This window comes from Oncorhynchus mykiss, chromosome 16 (assembly GCF_057628025.1).
Source record: "Oncorhynchus mykiss isolate SJ-2025 chromosome 16, ASM5762802v1, whole genome shotgun sequence".
NCBI lineage: Eukaryota > Metazoa > Chordata > Actinopteri > Salmoniformes > Salmonidae > Oncorhynchus > Oncorhynchus mykiss.
The window spans coordinates 26,598,808-26,610,504 of record NC_143037.1 but is presented as its reverse complement, the minus strand read 5'-3'; the positions used below and the strand labels follow the sequence as shown (position 1 = coordinate 26,610,504).

The following is an 11,697-nucleotide window of genomic DNA, read 5'->3' as shown; positions in this document are numbered from 1 at the left end:
GAGTTTGCTGCACTGAAAGTAAAGGGGCTGAATAATTTTGCACGCCCAATTTTTCAGTTTTTGATTTGTTAAAAAAGTTTGAAATATCCAATAAATGTCGTTCCACTTCATGATTGTGTCCCACTTGTTGTTGATTCTTCACAAAAAAATACAGTTTTATATCTTTATGTTTGAAGCCTGAAATGTGGCAAAAGGTTGCAAAGTTCAAGGGGGCTGAATACTTTCGCAAGGCACTGTATATTGTCATCCCATTTACTAGATTGTGTGTATTAAGTTTTGATGTGGAATTGTTTGATATTACCTGTTAGATACTGCTGCACTGTCGGATCTAGAGGCATAAGCATTTCACTACACTCGCAATAACATGTGTATGTGTACGTGACCAATAAAATTTGATTTGTAGGGCCTCCCGGGTGGCGCAGTGGTTAAGGGCGCTGTACTGTAGTGCCAGCTGTGCCATCAGAGTCCCTGGGTTCGCGCCCAGGCTCTGTCGTAACCTTCCGCGACCGGGAGGTCTGTGGGGCGACGCACAATTGGCCTAGCGTCGCCCGGGTTAGGGAGGGCTTGGTCGGTAGGGGTGTCCTTGTCTCATCGCGCACCAGCGACTCCTGTGGCGGGCTGGGCGCAGTGTACGCTAACCAAGGTGGCCAGGTGCACGGTGTTTCCTCCGGCGCATTGGTGCGGCTGGCTTCCGTGTTGGATGTGCGCTGTGTTAAAGAAGCAGCGGCTTGGTTGGTGGAGGAGGACACATGACTTTCAACCTTCGTCTCTCCCGAGCCCGTACGGGAGTTGTAGCGATGAGACAAGAATTGGATACTATGAAATTGGGGAGAAAAAGGGGTAAAATTCAAAACAAAACAAAAAATTGATTTGTAATTTTCACAAGATTGTGGAGGGCTTGAATGAAATAATTATATATTTTTTAAAATAATTTTGTTGAATCTTTATTTAACTAGGCAAGTGAGTTAAGAACATATTCTTATTTACAATGACGGCCTACACTGGCCGAACGCCGACAACGCTGGGCCAATTGTGCGCCGCCCTATGGGACTCGCAATCACAGCCGGATGTGATACAGCTTGGATCCGAACCAGGTACTGTAGTGCCGCCTCTTGCACTGAGATGCAGTGCCTTAGACCGCGGTGTCACTCAGGAGTCCATCAGCATAGATGCAGCTTAAATCAAATACAGTTTTATTTGCAGAGTAAAGTGACTAGACATCAGGATAGATAATAATAAGAGTAAAATAAAGAACAGAGTAGCAGCAGCATGTGATGATTATGAAAGTATGTGTGTATGTGTTCATATTTAAATAACTATTTAGCTTCTACTCCCAAGCCATAAGACTGCTGTCTCGGAGCCTGTTGGTCCGAGAGCCGATGCTCTGGTACCACTTTCTGGACGGTAGGAGAGTGAACAGTCTACAGCTTGGGTGCCTGAAGTAATTGGCAATTTTTTGGGCCTTCCTTTGACACTGCCTAATATAGAGAGAGGTCCTGGATGGAAGGGAGCTTGGCCATAGTGATGTACTGGACCGTCTGCACCAAGCAGTGATGCGGCCAGTCAAGATGCTCTTGATGGTGCAGCTGTATAACATTTTGAGGATCATATGGCCCGTGCCAAATCTTTTCAGTCTCCTGAGGCTTAGTTGGTTGCTAACCTTGAACATTAACATTTGAGTAATTGAGTGTCAACAGAGGGGAGATGCTGCTATTAATTCTAATCCATGTGCAAATTAAATACACCCATATCAGCCTCTCTTAGTGCTTTAATCTTGGGGCATTGTAATTAAAGTGAAGGAATAGCCCACCAAATCTGCAGATTGAATTAAGATAAATTGGTCCAATTAAGTATAAACACTGACTCCCAAATGTTAGTGTATACCAAAACCTGAAATGTTGATTCATTTTCAGCAAATTCAAAGTGCAACTTGGTGTTTCAATCAATCAACACTGTAAACTTGTACTCTTTTTTTGGTCCTGAACATGGACATTAGGGCCTGGTTGCAAAGTCCTCGGACTTCCACTCCAAAACAGTAGATAGCGCTGTGCATGCAAATAGCTTTGGCTGAAATCCAATGATGGAATCTTGTCGATGTTGCAGCAGCTAACGTTAATAACATAAGATCTGCGCAAATACAGCCAGTTAAAAGGTGAGTTTACCGAAAATGTAGCTAACAAGACAGGTTGTTACACAGATTTAATGGAAATATGAATTAATCTCTTTGTCGAAATTAAAAACAATGTTGCCATTTCCTAAAATAAACAATGAGTTGCAATCAGTAGCTACGTTAGTATGGGAATTTGAAGTTAACGTTAGCTACCGCCGCTAGTTAGCTGGCACCAACTTACTGGCTAGCAAACTGTATGGGGTTTAAAATGGGCTGATTAAATGTACCGCAGCTATTTGTTAGCCAAGTTATACATGAGTTTCAAATGCATGAAGTAGTTCGCTAGCAAGGTACTTTATTTTTAACTGTTGACGTATCGACAAATATGGCTAGCACAATTAGCTAACGTTAGCTAACTTGCTCTTCAAGTTTGTGTTAGTCATCCGTAACGTTAGCTAGCTAGCCACCCACCCATCCATCCAAAGCTTTGGTTTGGCGTTCAAGTATTGTTAGCTAGCTATGAGCCTAACGTTAGGTCGTTCGTTAGCTGGCCATGTACCTAACGTTAGCTACATTTCCTGAAAACGTTCCCTTCTCAGCTATACTGTCTGTATTGTATTAAAATCAACATCTTCAACTTGCCAATTTCAAACAGGCAGAATGGCATGTGCATTAGCCAACATGAAATGACAACTGTAGGAAAAGTTTATGGCAGATGTTCGTCCACAACACAAGTCGGGGGCTGTCTGGCTAATCCATCAACCCAAAGTACGGTTAGCACTTAGCTAGCTACCTATTAGGTAGTACCAGCCTGCATCCATTGTGCAGTTAGGTACTGCATTGCACCTCACAAGAACAATAGTAGCGGCTTAGTTAGTGCAGTAGATTGACATCAAACATTCCATCTTGATAATGACATTTAGAAATTAACTGATCTTTTGGACCCATATTCCCCAATGACACATTTTCTTCTCTAACTTCCTAGACCAGACAGTTTATACAGCTCAATATGACATAAACTGCCCACAGTCCCCAAATGAAGGGACAAATTAAGCCGGTAGCTCCAAATGCCAAAACATTTAGAGAGATAATGATGGTGGCCACACTGAGTATACAAAACATTTGGGACACCTGCTCGTTCCACGGCAGATTGACCAGGTGAGATCTGAAAGCAATCAGTGTAGATGAAGGGGAGGAGATGGGTTAAAGAAGGATATTCAAGCCTTGATTGTGTATGTGTGCCATTCAGAAGGTGAATGGGCAAGACAAAAGGTGTACATGCCTTTGAACAGGGTATGGTAGTAGGTGCCAAGTGCACTGGAACATGCAACACTGCTTGGTTTTTCATGCTCAACAGTTTCTTGTGTTTATCAAGAATGACCCACCACCCAAAGAACATCCAGCCAACTTGAAACAACTGTGCGAAACATTTGGAGTCAGCATGGGCCAGCATCCCTGTGGAACACTTGACACCTTGTAGAGTCCATGCCCCATTGAATTGAGGCGGTTCTCTGGGCAAAAGGGGGTGCAACGCAATATTAGGAAGCTGTTCCTAATGTTTTGTACACTCAGTGTATTGTGCATACCCCACTATACCATGAGACATCCATGTCTTGAATGATTGTGATTGGTATAATTTTAAAATATATATTACCTTAAACATAAATTATATTACACAAAAACTATTTTTTCTTCATATTCGCATATGTTGTAGCTTGGACCCTATTTTACATCATCTGAGGGTTTTGGGTTGTGCCTGCCATTGGTTGAGATACATGCTCTTCAATACAGGGTGGGTGTCATGTTTTGTCTGATATATTTATTAAAATGGGAATACAATTCAAACAACTTTCAAATGGTACCACAAAGATGGTTGGAGGTCCACACATCAGATGATGTTGGCTTGATTGGGAATATCTGTATTAAATCATACTGTCTTCCATAGGAAAACTATTGCAAACATTGAAAAATATAGATAATAAAATTGACATGTCTATTTAAGTTGACATTCAACGGTGTATGGTCCAGCGGCCATATTTGTGGTAGTAATTAGAAGTACAATTTCATCCATTTAAATTTCAATGGTGTTCCAGCTAAATTGGCGTTTACACGTTTTTAGATACTTTTTTATAAGCTTTAATGTAAATTGTAAAAATGTTCTAAGAAACCTATATCTCCTTAATGTTTTGGTATTTGGGTCCAAAACATCACTTTCTGACTACTTCCTCCATGGGAAACCATGTATGGAAAGTTTTTGTTTAAATCCAAAGGGATGCTGTCAAAAAGTGATTGAATTCAAATGGATTTACCTGTGTAACCTCTTGGTGCAGCTGCACTGTTAGTAATAGCATCAAATAGAAGGTGACTGGAGACATTAGATACAGTGGATTTGGAAAGTATTCAGACCCCTTGACTTTTTCTACATCTTGTTACGTTACAGCCTTATTCTAAAATGTATTAAATATTTTCTCATCAATCTATAAACAATACCCCATAATGACAAAGTGAAAACAGATTTGTAGACATTTTTGCAAATGTGTGTATATAGATTTTTTTTAACCTTATTTACATAAATATTCAGACTTTGCTATGAGACTCAAAATTGAGCTCAGGTGCATCTTGTTTCCATTGATCATCCTTGAGCTTTCTACAACTTGATTGGAGTCCACCTGTAGTTAATTCAATTGATTGGACATGATTTGGAAAGGCACACACCTGTCTATATAAGGTCCCACAGTTGGCCGTGCATGTCAGAGCAAAAACCAAGCCATGAGCTCGAAGGAATTGTCTGTAGAGCTCCGAGACAAGATATCGAGGCACAGATCCGGGGAAGGGTACCAAAACATTTCTGTAGCATTGAAGGTCCCTAAGAACACAGTGGCCTCCATCATTCTTCAATGGAAGAAGTTTGGAACCACCAAGACTCTTCTTAGAGCTGGCCACTCGGCCAAACTGCGCAATAGGGGGAGAAGTGCCTTGGTCAGGGAGTTGTTCAAGAACCTGATGGTCACTCTGACAGAGTGACCACCTCTGTGGAGATGGTAAGAACCACCATCTCAGCAGCACTCCACCAATCCAGCCTTTATGGTAGAGTGGCCAGACAGAAGCCACTCCTCAGGGAAAGGCACATGACAGCCCGCTTGGAATTTGACAAAAGGCACCTAAAGGACTCTCAGACTAGAGGTCGACCAATTAGGGCCGATTTCAAGTTTTCATAACAATCGGAAATCGGTATTTTTGGGCCCCGATTTGCCGTTTAAAATATATATATATATATACAGTGCCTTGCGAAAGTATTCGGCCCCCTTGAACTTTGCAACCTTTTGCCACATTTCAGGCTTCAAACATAAAGATATAAAACTGTATTTTTTTGTGAAGAATCAACAACAAGTGGGACACAATCATGACGTGGAACGACATTTATTGGATATTTCAAACTTTTTTAACATATCAAAAACTGAAAAATTGGGCGTGCAAAATTATTCAGCCCCTTTACTTTCAGTGCAGCAATCTCTCTCCAGAAGTTCAGTGAGGATCTCTGAATGATCCAATGTTGACCTAAATGACTAATGATGATAAATACAATCCACCTGTGTGTAATCAAGTCTCCGTATAAATGCACCTGCACTGTGATAGTCTCAGAGGTCCGTTAAAAGCGCAGAGAGCATCATGAAGAACAAGGAACACACCAGGCAGGTCCGAGATACTGTTGTGAAGAAGTTTAAAGCCGGATTTGGATACAAAAAGATTTCCCAAGCTTTAAACATCCCAAGGAGCAATGTGCAGGCGATAATATTGAAATGGAAGGAGTATCAGACCACTGCAAATCTACCAAGACCTGGCCGGCCCTCTAAACTTTCAGCTCATACAAGGAGAAGACTGATAAGAGATGCAGCCAAGAGGCCCATGATCACTCTGGATGAACTGCAGAGATCTACAGCTGAGGTGGGAGACTCTGTCCATAGGACAACAATCAGTCATATATTGCACAAATCTGGCCTTTATGGAAGAGTGGCAAGAAGAAAGCCATTTCTTAAAAATATCCATAAAAAGTGTCGTTTAAAGTTTGCCACAAGCCACCTGGGAGACACACCAAACATGTGGAAGAAGGTGCTCTGGTCAGATGAAACCAAAATTGAACTTTTTGGCAACAATGCAAAACGTTATGTTTGGCGTAAAAGCAACACAGCTCATCACCCTGAACACCCATCCCCACTGTCAAACATGGTGGTGGCAGCATCATGGTTTGGGCCTGCTTTTCTTCAGCAGGGACAGGGAAGATGGTTAAATTTGATGGGAAGATGGATGGAGCCAAATACAGGACCATTCTGGAAGAGAACCTGATGGAGTCTGCAAAAGACCTGAGACTGGGATGGAGATTTGTCTTCCAACAAGACAATGATCCAAAACATAAAGCAAAATCTACAATGGAATGGTTCAAAAATAAACATATCCAGGTGTTAGAATGGCCAAGTCAAAGTCCAGACCTGAATCCAATCGAGAATCTGTGGAAAGAACTGAAAACTGCTGTTCACAAATGCTCCCCATCCAACCTCACTGAGCTCGAGCTGTTTTGCAAGGAGGAATGGGAAAAAATGTCAGTCTCTCGATGTGCAAAACTGATAGAGACATACCCCAAGCGACTTACAGCTGTAATCGCAGCAAAAGGTGGCGCTACAAAGTATTAACTTAAGGGGGCTGAATAATTTTGCACGCCCAATTTTTCAGTTTTTGATTTGTTAAAAAAGTTTGAAATATCCAATAAATGTCGTTCCACTTCATGATTGTGTCCCACTTGTTGTTGATTCTTCACAAAAAAATACAGTTTTATATCTTTATGTTTGAAGCCTGAAATGTGGCAAAAGGTGGCAAAGTTCAAGGGGGCCGAATACTTTCGCAAGGCACTATATATATATATATATATATATATATAATTTGAATACCTTTATTTAACTAGGCAAGTCAGTTAAGAACATATTCTTATTTTCAATGACGGCCTAGGAACGGTGGTTTAACTGCCTCGTTCAGGGGCAGAACGACAGATTTTCACCTTGTCAGCTCGGGGGATCCAATCTTGCAACCTTAGTTAACTAGTCCAACGCAATAACGACCTGCCTCTCTCTCGTTCCACTCCACAATGAGACTGCCTGTTACGCGAATGCAGTAAGCCTAGGTAAGTTGCTAGCTAGCATTAAACTTATCTTATAAAAAACAATCAATCATAATCACTAGTTAACTACACATGGTTGATGATATTACTAGATATTATCTAGCGTGTCCTGCTTTGCATATAATCTGACTGAGCATACAAGTATCTAAGTATCTGACTGAGCGGTGTTAGACAGAAGCAGGCGCGTAAACATTAATTCAAACAGCACTTTCGTGCATTTTGCCAGCAGCTCTATGTTGTGCGTCAAGCATTGAGCTGTTTATGACTTCAAGCCTATCAACTCCCAAGATGAGGCTGGTGTAACCGAAGTGAAATGGCTAGCTAGTTAGTGCGTACTAATAGCGTTTCAAACGTCACTCGCTCTGAGCCTTCTAGTAGTTGTTCCCCTTGCTCTGCATGGGTAACGCTGCTTCGATGGTGGCTGTTGTCGTTGTGTTTCTGGTTCGAGCCCAGGGAGGAGCGAGGAGAGGGACGGAAGCGATACTGTTACACTGGCAATACTAAAGTGCCTATAAGAACATCCAATAGTCAAAGGTTAATGAAATACAAATGGTGTAGAGGGAAATAGTCCTACAATAACTACAACCTAAAACTTCTTACCTGGGAATATTGAAGATGTTAAAAGGAACCACCAGCTTTCATATGTTCTGAGCAAGTAACTGAAACGTTAGCTTTCTTACATAGCACATATTGCACTTTTACTTCTCCAACACTTTGTTTTTGCATTATTTAAACCATATTGAACATGTTTCATTATTTATTTGAGACTAAATTGATTTAATTGATGTATTATATTAAGTTAAAATAAGTGTTTATTAGTATTGTTTTAACTGTCATTATTACAAATAAATAAAAATTGGCAGATTAATCGGTATCAGCTTTTTTGGTCCTCCAATAATCGGTATCAGTATCGTTGTTGAAAAATCATAATCATTGACCTCTATCTCAGACCATGATAAACAAGATTCTCTGGTCTGATGAAACCAAGCGTGTACTCTTTGGCTTGAATGCCAAGCGTCACGTCTGGAGGAAACCTGGCACCATCCCTATGGTGAAGCGTAGTGGCAGCAGCGTCATGCTGTGGGATGTTTTTCAGGGACTGGGAGACTAGGTAGACGCAGCAGTCTGAATGTCCTTGAGTGGACCAGCCAGAGCCCGGACTTGAACCCAATCAAACATCTCTGGAGAGACCTGAAAATAGCTGTGTAGCGACACTCCCCATCCAACCTGGCAGAGCTTGAGAGGATCTGCAGAGAAGAATGGGAGAAACTCCCCAAATACAGATGTGGCAAGATTTTATCGTCATACCCAAGAAGTCACGAGGCTGTAATCGCTGCCAAAGGCGCTTCAACAAAGTACTGCGTATTGGGTCTGAATACTTATGTAAATGTATATTTACAGGTTTTCCAATTTTGCAAAAATTTCTAAAACTGTTTTTGATTTGTCATTGAGGTATTGTGTGTAGATTGAAGAGGGGGGGGGGGGGGGGGCGACGATATAATACATTTTAGAATAAGGCCGTAACGTAACAAAATGTGGGAAAAGTCAAGGGGTCTGAATACCTTCCGAATGCACTGTATGAATTAATCTCCCTTCCACCTCCCCATAACCTCCTTTGCTTGGTAAAGGTGGTGGGATTTGTGTGAGGAAGTACAATTGCGTAAAGTCAGGGATGAAAGAGAGTCCAGATGATCAGTTTTTAGAAAATGAACAGTTCAAATGTTTTCTGAGATTTAATTTTTAGGAAAGGATGAGTCATAGGATAAGGGGAAGAATATAAAATGTCTCCCATAGAGGTCCAATGTGGACTGGGCTATCGATTTCTGGTCCCTGTACCAATTGGGCAATTCCACATGTGGAAAGTGACCATTTTATGCCCCTATTAAACATGCCTCTTGTAACACCCTATGATCTGATAACAGCACATGATACAAACTACATTTTGGTGTCATTATAATCCTTGTAGTGTGCTATAAAGTAGGGAGTATGTCTAGATTCTGAAGGAAAATTTTTATAAATTTACATTTATTCAACATAATGAATATCTCAAAAGTATACTTTTTGATTTAGCTTATTTTTAGAGATATTGTTTGGAGTAATATACTCTTCAAACTAGAGGCATGGCCGATTTAATTAGGGACAATTTTCAAGTTTTCATAACACTCAGTAATCTGCCTTTGTACGCCGATTACATTGCAATCCACGAGGAGACTGCGTGGCAGGCTGACCACCTGTTACGCGTGTGCAGCATCAAAAGGACCTTGTGGCTGCAATGAGCCAAGGTAAGTTGCTAGCTAGCATTAAACTTATCTTATAAAAACAATCACTAGTGAACTACACATGGTTAACTAGCTTGTTCTGTGTTGCATATAATCAATGCGGTGCCTGTTAATTTATCAACGAATCACAGCCAAACCGGTAATGATTTAACAAAAGCCCATTCGCAAACAAAGCAGAATCGTTGCAGTAATGTACCTAATCATAAACACCAATGCCTTCTTAATCAATACAAAAATATGTTTTATATATTTAGTTAAAAGAAATTCATGTTAGCAGGCAATATTAACTAGGGAAATTGTCACTTTTTTTGCGTTCAGTGCAAGCAGTCAGTGTAAATGCAGCAGTTTGGGCCGCCTGGCTCGTTGCAAACTGTGTGAAGACCATTTCTTCCTAACAAAGACCGTAATTAATTTGCCAGAATTTTACATAATTATGACATGACATTGAAGGTTGTGCAATGTAACAGTAATATTTAGACTTAGGGTTGCCACCCTTATGATAAAATACGGAATGGTTCCATATTTCACTGAAAGAATAAACGTTTTCGAAATGATAGTTTACGGATTTGACCGTATTAATGACCTAAGGCTCGTATTTCTGCTTTTATTTTATTATAATTAAGTATATGATTTGTTAGAGCAGTCTGACTGAGCGGTAGAAGGCAGCAGCAGGCTCGTAAGCATTCATTCAAACAGTAGCTCTTAGCAACGCTTGAGGCACAGCACTGTTTATGACTTCAAGCCTATCAATTCCCGAGATTAGGCTGGCAATACTATAGTGCCTGTAAGAACATCCAATAGTCAAAGGTATATGAAATGCAAATGGTATAGAGAGAAATGGTCCTATAATAACTACAACCTAAAACGTCTTAACTGGGAATATTGAAGACTCAGGAACCACCAGCTTTCTCATGTTCTGAGCAAGGAACTTAAACGTTAGCTTTTTTACATGGTACATATTGCACTTTTACTTCTCCAACACTGTTTTCTCATTATTTAAACCAAATTGAACATGTTTAATTATTTATTTGAGACTATGTATTAAGTTAAAATAAAAATATATATTTTTTCCAGTATTGTTGTAATTGTCATATATTTGGTCCTCCAATAATCGGTATCAGCATTGAAAAATCACAATCGGTCAACCTCTACTTCAAACACGTCAAATTTCCAGAGTGGGTGCTCTGCTACTTTTGAAGATTTGACCCATTATAGAAATTGACATTATAGGTCATTAATCAATCACTTTCAGCAAATCACCAGCAGAGGAAGTTTCCTTCAAGTACATTCTCCCATTTACTGTGTTGGTGGTGCTCATAAAACTGATCTTAACTTCAAAAGTATCACAGCACCCACCTTGGAAGGTTTATGTAGCCTACTTGTAGAGTATGTTTTAAAACAATATATTTAAACAAATTTAACTCAAAGGGTTCTTTTGAGGTTCATATTAATATTGACTACGAAATAAATTTTACTTTAATTTATTCAATAATCTAAACATATTTTAGAGCACACTATTAGAAGTATGACACCAAGATGTCTGTATCATGTACGTTTAATGTAGGAGGCATGTATAGGTTTAAAAAGGGTCTAACAAAAAATGGATAGTGTTAAATATAAAAAGCATATCAAACATCCTACCTCCCTATTAAGTTTATATGTGAAAATATCCAGAACAATCTGAGATACCAAAACTATTTCCTGGCCTTCCTGGTGTGGAATTTCCCAATTATTGTTTTAAGGTTTTGTCTGTGACTTAGTGCAGTCTTTAATGACTGATGCATTGGCGATAGACCAGTGTTTCCTCTGAGACGCTCAGGATTGAGAAGCTTGGTTCTGGGGACAATGCCACAGATGTCTCCAGTGTTGAGGGAGTGTGCAATTGACATGGTGACTGCAGGAATGTCCACCAGAGCTGTTTCCAGATCATTTTAATGTTCATTTCTCTACCATAGGTCACTTCAAATGTTGTTTTATAGAATTTGGCAGTATGCCCAACTGGCCTCACAACCGCAGACCACGTGTAACCACGCCAGCCTAAGACCACTATATCTGGCTTTTTCACCTGTGGGATCGTGGGAGACCAGACAGCCAATGAAACTGTGGGTTTGCACAACCGAAGAATTTCTGCACAAACT

General features: G+C 40.3%; 1 protein-coding gene across 1 annotated transcript in view; it reads left to right on the top strand.

Annotated features, from left to right (window-relative positions):
- Nucleotides 1–2,024: 2,024 nt before the first annotated feature.
- Nucleotides 2,025–11,697, top strand: part of LOC110491746 (speckle-type POZ protein) — a 31,713-nt gene continuing 22,040 nt past the window's right edge. The window contains exon 1 of the mRNA XM_036946626.2: nt 2,025–2,152. The gene's annotated coding sequence lies outside the window, so the exon portion shown is untranslated. The remainder of the gene's footprint in view (nt 2,153–11,697) is intronic.